Source organism: Notamacropus eugenii, chromosome 5 (assembly GCF_028372415.1).
Source record: "Notamacropus eugenii isolate mMacEug1 chromosome 5, mMacEug1.pri_v2, whole genome shotgun sequence".
Classification (NCBI taxonomy): Eukaryota; Metazoa; Chordata; class Mammalia; order Diprotodontia; family Macropodidae; genus Notamacropus; species Notamacropus eugenii.
The window spans coordinates 143,396,262-143,405,676 of NC_092876.1; positions in this window are offsets into that span (position 1 = coordinate 143,396,262).

Below are 9,415 nucleotides of genomic sequence, written 5' to 3' on the forward strand. Positions count from 1 at the left end.
GGAATTCTTGGCTTTCCCTAAATGGAATAAAATGTATTCTTCCATTGCTATTCAGAGACTCGAGTTTTTTCTTTGTATCTCAAGCACCTAGATCAGTGTTTGGCACATAGTAGATACATAAGCACTTGATGCAGTTTTCCAATGAAGAAATCAAAGCAATTTATAGTCATAAAAAATGGTCTAAATCACTACCGATTAGAGAAATGTGATTTAAAACAACCTTAACCAAGAGAATGTTATATATAGTAATAACAATATTGTTTTAAGAACAACTTTGAGCAACTAAGTCATTTTGACTATTGTAAATACCCACATTAACTGCCAAGGATATATGAAGGAAAATACTTTCCAGAGAAAGAACTGATAAATAGAAGTATGTATACAATGATTTTACATATATGTATGCGTGTATGTATATATACATATATATACATACACACACACACATATATATATACACATACATATTTGTTTATAATGGTAGCCATCTCTGGGGTGAGGAGGGGAAAAAAAGAAAGTTATATGATAACTTTATTATATATTTAAAAGGAATAGTAAGTTGTACACAATAGATTTGCAGTTTCATATATAATCATCTTTTTTTTCTATTTTAAAAAAGTGCCTGCTGGCAGTAAGTTACATTTAATGTATATATGTTAAAAAAAATAAACTGTACACAACACGTTCTTTGATTCTTGTATAATCTTTTTGTTTTCTTATATGTTGAAATATGTTTTGTTGATGATTTCTAAGTCTGTAACATAAAGAAAATTAAAAAAAAGAAAAAAGTTGAGCTTCCAGGAATAAGGACGTGATAGCTCCTCGCAATGGTACCGTGGGCCAACCACATCTAGAATATGTTGTGTTCAGTTCTGGGTGCAACACTTTAGGAAGAACATGGATAAGTTGAAGAGTGTCCAGAGGAGGGCAGCCAGGACAGCAAATGGCCTTGAGTCCATACCACATGAAGCTCATTGGAAGGAATGAGGGATATTTAGCCTGGAGAAGAGAAAGACTGGGAGGGTTGGAGAGGAGGAAAAGGTTGAAAGATCACTGTCTTCAAGTTTTTGAAAGATTACCATGTGGAAAAGGAACAGCCCCAAATGACAGAACCAAGAATAATGGGTGGAAATTGTTGAAGGGAAATTTAAATTTGATATAAGTAAAACCTTCTAACAATTGTAACTATCTAAAAGTGGAAAGAAGTGCCTCATTGGAGATTTTCAATCAGAAGCTACTGGATCACTCCTCAAGCATATTGTGGTAAAATTCTAGTTCAGTGTGGTTCTGCTCCACTCTACTGTGTATTAAGCACATTCTACATATCACTCCACTGTATACTGAATATTTGTGTAGAATCATCTAAAGCCATGGATATCATTGTTACTGGTCCTTTTTCTGTTTTATCTTGGGTAAATTATGCAACATCTGCACTGCTATACTTCTTATGTGATAATAATACTTCTTTTTGTTGTTAGGTTGTTTCAGTCATAGCTGACTTTTTCTGACTCCATTTGAGGTTTTCTTGGCAAAGATATTGGAGTGGTTTGCCATTTTCTTCTCCAGCTCATTTTATAGACAAGGAAAGTGTGGCAAACAGGGTTAAGTGACTTGCCCAGGGTGACACAATTAGTAAGTGTCTGAGGCCAGATTTGAACTCAAAAGGATGAATTTTTCTGACTCCAGGCCCTGGTCTCTACCCATTGTTTGACCTAGCTACCCCTGACAACAATAACAACATTTAAAGTTTATAAAGTGCCCTACATACATTATTACATTTGATTCTCACTTGGAGATAGTTATTATTATACACATTTTATAGATGAATAAGTTGTGGGAAGTCATTTGACTTGCCAAGGTCATATACCAAGGAAATGTCTAAGGCAGGATTTGAAGTCAGATCTTTCTGCTTCCAGTCTAATTCTCTATCTGTTTCACACTTAGATGACCTTGTATTGTTGTATGTGTTATTTGGCTTAGCATTTGTATGGAGAGAACTTCTCTTCTTCCTCCTCATTTCCATTCAGGTTAAAGCTTTTTTCATAAGACCCATAAGTCTCCAGGCAAACATATTTTTCCTGATCTTTATTAAGTACTCAAGGCACCATCATTTCTGTATCAAAAGTCATGGTTTCAGAAGAACAAATCCCTCTGACATCATCTTCTGCACTCTCCCGGAGGGCTTTGGTTGCTATTATGTTAAGACATGACTGTTCCTCCACCAAAACTTTATTCTGGAGGGGTTGGGGGGGGAAGGTGGCCATATAGAGGCATAAACAAAGATTATCTTCTCCATTTGTAGCAACTTTAAGTCTAAGTCAACAAATGTCTAAGATTGTCCCCTCCCCCTACCCATATTGGAATGGCTAGTGCTGACATTTTCACATTTGAACCAGGAGAAAGTGTAATGTGTTGAGTGTATTGTAGAGTTTAAACATGGGTTTAAATTTGACACCTGACTTTTTACCCTGGCTAATGGCCCCAGAATGGGATCCCTGAAGTATGCCAAATAATTGCATCTTCATTGGCTGCTTAGAGAGAGTGGCTGGCTCCACTTAAGAAGACTTTGCATTCATCTCCCTTTCAGATCCTCAACAGCTATTTCCTTTGCAAAGGAAGACAAGCAAATTCTCTAAATGTTACATAATCTCTCTTTTATGTGTGTTCTTCTAGAATGCCTACCCCTTCTGTTTTTTTAAATAATTCAAATTCTATACTTCTTTTAAAAATCCTACTCAAGTGCCTTACAGAGTTTTCACTGATTATATCCTAGTTCTAAAGAAGGGAATTATTGAATACTGGGTGAGATCTTAGTATCAGAGGCTCAGAGCTTGAGGGAACCTCAGAAGTCACTTACTCCTCTACCCTCATTTTCTTGGCAAAGAAATTGAAGACAAGAGAGGACAAGTGACTTGGCCAAGGTCACAGGGCTAATTAATAGCAGAGCTGGAACTAAAACCCAGATCTCCTAAATTCTAGTGCAATGATTCTCCTGCTATTGGTTAATCAATAAACATTTATTAACTGTCCACTATATGTTAAGTATCAGAAGCACAAAGACAAAAATAGAGTCTAATATTCATGGAGCTTATATTCTATCAGAGAAAAACTTTCATCTAGACGTCACTACCAAATCCTTTCATTTTCTGAATTCTTCCAGCATTTATAGCCTGTACAACACATTCCATCACTTGGTGATTGATGTCTTGCTTTGTCTTCTAATTATTTCACATATTTGAACTCTTTGGGGACAAATCTTAGAAGATTATGATGTTAGTGGTTTGCCTTCAGTGCTTTTCCATTCCTTATGTCTGTGACTATGTCTTCTTTTTCAGCCTTACTCAGAAGCAGTTGGAGGTACAGTGGATAAAGTGTTGGACTTTGAAGGCAGGAAGACCTGAATTCAAATTTAGCATTGTTTTTTTAACTATAAAAAGCATTTATTTAGTAGTATAAAAAATGGCTGTAAGGGCTCTCCTTCAACAAGATTTTTTGAGTCCCTGGAAAAGTCACTTAATCTCTGCTGCCTCAGTTTCTTAATCTATAAAATCAGAATAATACTAAGTAGGATCAAATAAGATCATATTTGTAAAAGTGCTTTGCAAACCTTAAAGTGTTGTATAAATGCAATTGTTATTGTTAATTTCACTTTCTTACAGGTATTCCAATATTTCATACTGCTTCCCACAGTTGGAAAGGTGGCGTGACACCTTGGACCTTTCCCTTTACTTCCACCCAATTAAAATGCATTTGTCTTATGTCCTATCCCTTAGAGTTTTCTGGGTGACTGGCTAGCTTGCCTAATAAACTTAATACATTTAGAATGTTTGTAGAATTATAGAATCTAGTTGGAAGGGGTTTGAGCATTTATTTAATCAAATCCTCTGCCTCATGATGTATCCTTAATAAATAGCCATTAAGCCTCTGCTTAAAAACAGTGTATACAGGAAAACCCCTGTTTCTGAAGGCAACTGATTTGTTCCATTGTTGCAAAACACTACTCATTAGTTGATATCTGTCCACTTTTACTTTCCTTGGATGTTAATTCCCTTACGTGTAGCTGCACACAGAGTAAGTGTAATCTCTTCCAGGTGACATTCATATTTTAACCAAAGGGAGTGGATAAAGAAGGAATTTGGAGACAGTCCAACAGGGCCAATAGTGAAGATATTTTGGGGGTAACAGCCTTGTAACCACAACATATAACATGTTAGTTTAACATTGTCTCCCCAACTAAATGCTATACTCCTTCAGGGCAAAAAAATTATATCCTTAACTTCCTTACCTCTTGCCATCCTCCCAACATCTATGATATTCTATGATATTCGTATTCGTTCTTCCCAGGCCACGATAAGAAGTTGGATGCAAACAAAACAATCCTGTAAATGCTTCGCCATAGTTGCCAGGGGAGCTGTAAAATCAACCCTAGACCCTATATGACATCTCTTGGAATTTGTGGCTCCTGGCTATCTTTTGAAAAAAAGGGCCCAGCCACCTTGCCCTGCCTGTGCCTCCAAACAAATAGGTACAGCACACACTCCTTGGCTATCTCTCTTTCATGTTCCTCTCTCTTTTGCCAGGGATTAACATTTTTCTATAAGATTACACCTTCTATTCTGGGATCCATCTAATCAAAAACCTCCATGTGCTGACATCTTTTCTATCCAAGTGCCAGAAATCTTGCACACACTCAAAGGAAGCCCCAGAAAATCACACAAACAGCTTAAATATCCTTCTTTTGGAATGCTTGTAAAAAATGAATGGATTTTCTTTTTGCCTTTACAATAATCAGAAGAGACATTAACCCAAGGCCAATATACAGTTACTTAGGACATTATTAAGCCCATCCCTTTGGAACTGCTTACTGAGTTGCATAAGCTTTACAAGCCGGCATTCCATCTCAAAAATGGTTCGTGCTTTTTCTTTGCCCAAATTCAGACATGGGCAGAGACAGAGATGCATCAGTTCAAAGAGTCCTACTTTGTCTTTCTGGTATGGGCCATGACGATGAGAGATGATAGGGTTTTCTGGGTAAATATTTATAGTGCTGCATTCAGACAGCAATTTAGCACTTATTCCTGACCTCTGCAACTCCCATCCCCCTCTCTTACAGAAATAGTAACGGCCTCAAAAAGTGCTGGGCTGATTCCATGAAGAACATATGTTTACTGATTAGGGAAAACAGAAGAGGCCCTCTACTGTGAAAATTTGGGGTCCCTCATGGGCTAGGGGTTTAAAAACAAATTACTGGGTTCTATGAATGTGTGGTTTTTATACATGAAGTCCATTGTTGTCTTTCCAGCCCAGTATCTCCCCAGGGAAGGATTGGTGAGGGCATCCACCCCTTCAGATATTACCTATTGTCTAATAGTAAAACCACAGATAGATCTCATATGGAGTTTATATGCTGGGCAAGGTTAAATACAAAACAGACACTGAGGCATGCTGGAGTGGTGAGGCAAGCTGATGACAGACCAGGAATGTGGAGATTAAGGTTGGGCCGCCATTGGAACTGCAGGCAGAAAGAATGTTAACTCTCAAAATCCTGAACTTGCTCTGCTTGCAGTGGTATGTGCTGTGGACTCTCTGTGTTTCCCATGAATGCTCTGATGTGCATGCGTGCGCACACACACACACACAGACACACACACACACAGACACACACACACACACATCCCAATAGGCTTTGAGGAGTGGCTATGATCTATTTTTGAGCCATGTGGTTGGAATCCACAAACCCAAAGTGACAGAGGTGTGAAAAATGTACTGCCTCATCCCTGGAGATGGTTTTAAAATGACTGTTTTAGTGTTCAACATGATGGAGGCTCTGATATGACCCCATTTCTGAATTTAGGATATTTCTGAGTCATAGAATTTAAAGTTATGACACAAATGGACAAACCTGCCAAACCTTTCTCATTTTTATCTGTTTTATTTAACCAGCCAAATTTAAAGTCTCTTTACCTGCTCCACCCTTCCACCTCCATGCTACACAGATGGCACACAAACTCCTTGGAGGTCAATTTAATTTCTACTCAACAAGTGCTTATTAAGTGCCTACTATATGCCAGTTACTAGGAAAGAGGGTTAGAAATTAAAAGCCAAATAGTCCCAGACTTCAAGGAACCTACATTTTAGGGGAGGGAGAAGGAAAGGGGGAACAATTTATGTACAGATAAATAAATACTAATCATTCACCAAACAGATGCACAATAATTTTGGTGGGAAAGAGTGCCAACAGTTAGGGGGATTTGACCCAATTTAGAAGGTGGCACTTGAATTGGCCTTGAAGGAAGCTAGAGTTTCCAAGGGGTAGGAGGAGGCAAAGTGGAAGAGCTTCCACAAGGCAAGGGTTGGAAACCGTACAAAGGCATGGAAATGGGAGATTGAATGCCCTCTGTGAGGACAAATTGAGTGGCTTAGCTGGAATTAGACTACATCAGCCTGGAAGGAGAAACTGAAGGCAAATTATAAAGGGAGTTATTAAATGCCAAACAGAGGTGTTTGTTTTTATCCTAGAGGCAATAGGGAAAGTGACAGGCACAGATCCATGCTTTAGCAATAAGAATTTGGCAGCTCCATGGATGATGAATTAGAGGGGGAAGAGACTAATGGCAGGGAGACCAATGAAGAGGCTTTTGTAATAATGCAGGTGAGTGGTGATGAGGACCTTAATGAGCACAGTGGCTATGCGAATGCAGAGAATGGGATGGATGGAAGCGATGTTGTGGAGGTAGAATTGACAAGACTTGGAGACTGGCTGGATATGAGGGGTAAGGGAAAGACAGTGACCAGGATGAGGACTCTGAGATTTCTAACCTGGCTGACTAGAAGGATGATGGTGTTCTCAACAGAAACAGCGAAATTAGGAAGAAGAGTTTGGTAGGAACCCAGATAATAGATATTGTTTTGAGTTTCAGGCACCTATGAGACTTCTTGATGAAGATTTTCAGGAGATAGTAATATGGGCTTGTAGCTGAGCAGTAAAGGGACAGGATGGAACCTGTGATTTCACCGGTATTAGGAATTCTCAGCCCCTTTTCTGCAATTTCTAGGCTTAGAGAGATGGTTAGAGTATTGAGCAAGTGACTTGCCTGGGGACACACCGTCAATATGTATCAGAGATGAAAGTTGAACCTTGCTGTCCTGTCTTCAAGGCTGGATCTCTGTCCACCACATCACGCTGACTTTCCAGGGAAGTAATAATAATAAAAGGAAGAGGAAGACCATCCCATCCCAGTGGAGTTGATACAGTCAGAGAATGTTATCAAATATGATGATGTTTTCATGTGTTAATGGTCTAACACTCTGTGATTTCTTCAGGATAAGGAAACACTCTTCTCTGATGTAATTAAAGGGAATAAACTCATTGGACAAGCAGGGATTTAAAGAGCTAAACCCTAGGAACAGGGGTCAGTTTGAGAGAATACAAGCTTCAGAGCACTTTACGGAGGAGATCTATGGGGGAGGAGAGACAAAGAAGTTATATCTTCCTCCTTCTCTCTGCCTCCCACTTTGGCTATGCAGTATTGAAGGGGAGCTATTTAATCAATGGGAAACGTTGCATCTAATAGAGAGCAGGGACATATACTTCAAACAGACACAGAAAAAGAAAGACAGTTACCCAAGGGAGGAAGCAGCATTAAAGAGTATGAACCCCTCAAAACAGAGAAGAGCCAGGTTTTAGAGGGTAGCAGATTCTGGGAGCCCTGTGGAACAACCCACAAACCAGAGACACTGCACCTAAGAAGAGTAGGATGAGGGCTCTTTGAAAAGAAAAAAAAACAAAGACAAAAATAAAACTTCCAGGTCTGACAGTAATAGAAACTAAATTGGCTGCATGTTCAAGAATTCTGAAATCACCCTATCTAAACGTACTCTATTGGCTTTTCGCATCTCCCTCTGCCTTCCTCTAACAAACCCGAGTCTTTGTTCATTCATATCATGACCTCCAATCTCTGGATCTTTCAGTTCTCTCCTAGGCTGTCTCCCCTGCATTAGCCCTTTCCTTCTCTTTTCCCCATATTAACCCCTTAGTGAACCAGTTCACCTTTACACTTCTTCTTGTGCTTGGCCCGTCTTATCATATCACTAGTTATTCTGTACCAAACCTTAGTCTGGGTTCTTTATCCCCACTCACCACTTTAGCCCCTACAAGGTGCTACTGAATGAAAATGGAGAGAATCATATAGCCATTCTGACAGAGTTCACTACATATTTATGTTATACAATCTCAGCTGGGTCCTCACAGATGCTAGGCAATTCTATTCCATTCACTGTCCCACTTTCCACAGTGGCTCTTCCAAACCTTTTCAGTCCTCCTCAATCCTCCCATATCTCCTTTCTCCACTCTCTTAGCTGAGAATCTTGCCTCATATTTAACAAAAAAAAATCAAAGACATTTACTACGACCTCTCTCTTCTCCCTTCTTCCTCATTTCTGATTACTAAAATCCTTTCTGCCTCCACCTACTCCTTCACCCCTGTCTCACATAATCGTGCTGGACTCACTAAGTGCTAACCGCCTCTACTTAGAAGTATCTAAATTCCTCAAAAAGGCTGTCTACAATAAGTACTTACTTACTACAAATAGAGTACAATAAATACTCTACTTACTTTCAATCTCTCCTTAATCCCTTACAATCTGGCTTCCGACTTAATCATTCCAGTGAAATTGCTCTTTCTGAAATTACTGATCTCTTAGTTGACAAATTCAATGTTTTTTTCCCTCTATCTTCATTTCTTTCTGCTGGTCTTTGACACGATTTCTCACTCTCTCCTCCCTGATACTCTCTTTTCTCTAGATTTTCAGGACACCATTCTCTTGTGGTTCTCCTCCTACCTATCTGACTGTCCCCTCTCTGTCTCCTTTGCTGGATTCTGCTCCAGATCATGCCCTCTCAACATAGATGTCCCTCAGGGTTCTGTCCTGGGCTTTATTTTCTTTTCCCTCTATACAGTACCCATAGATTTAATTACTCTTTCTATGCTGATAATTCTTATATCTACCTATCCTGCCCCAAACTCTCTGCTGACCTCCAATCTCATATGTCCAACTGCCTTTCAGATGTCTCAAATGGGATGTCCAGTAGATGTCTTAAACTAAATAGGTCCACATTACCTTTATCCCCAAATCCTCACCCCTTCCTACCTTCACTATTATTGTAGAGGTTAACACCATTCTCCCAGGCCCTTGGACTTACAACCTAAGGAGTTATGCTGCATTCTCCATTATCTCTCAACCCCTTGTATCCAAGCTTGTATCCAAGCTATTGCTATGCCCTGTCAATTTCATCTTTGCAACATCTCTTGTATGTGCCTCCTTCTCTTCTCTGACACAGACACCACTGTACAGGTCCTTGTAGCCTGATGGGGGGGGGGGGTCTACCTGCTTCAAGTCTCTTCCCACTCTAATC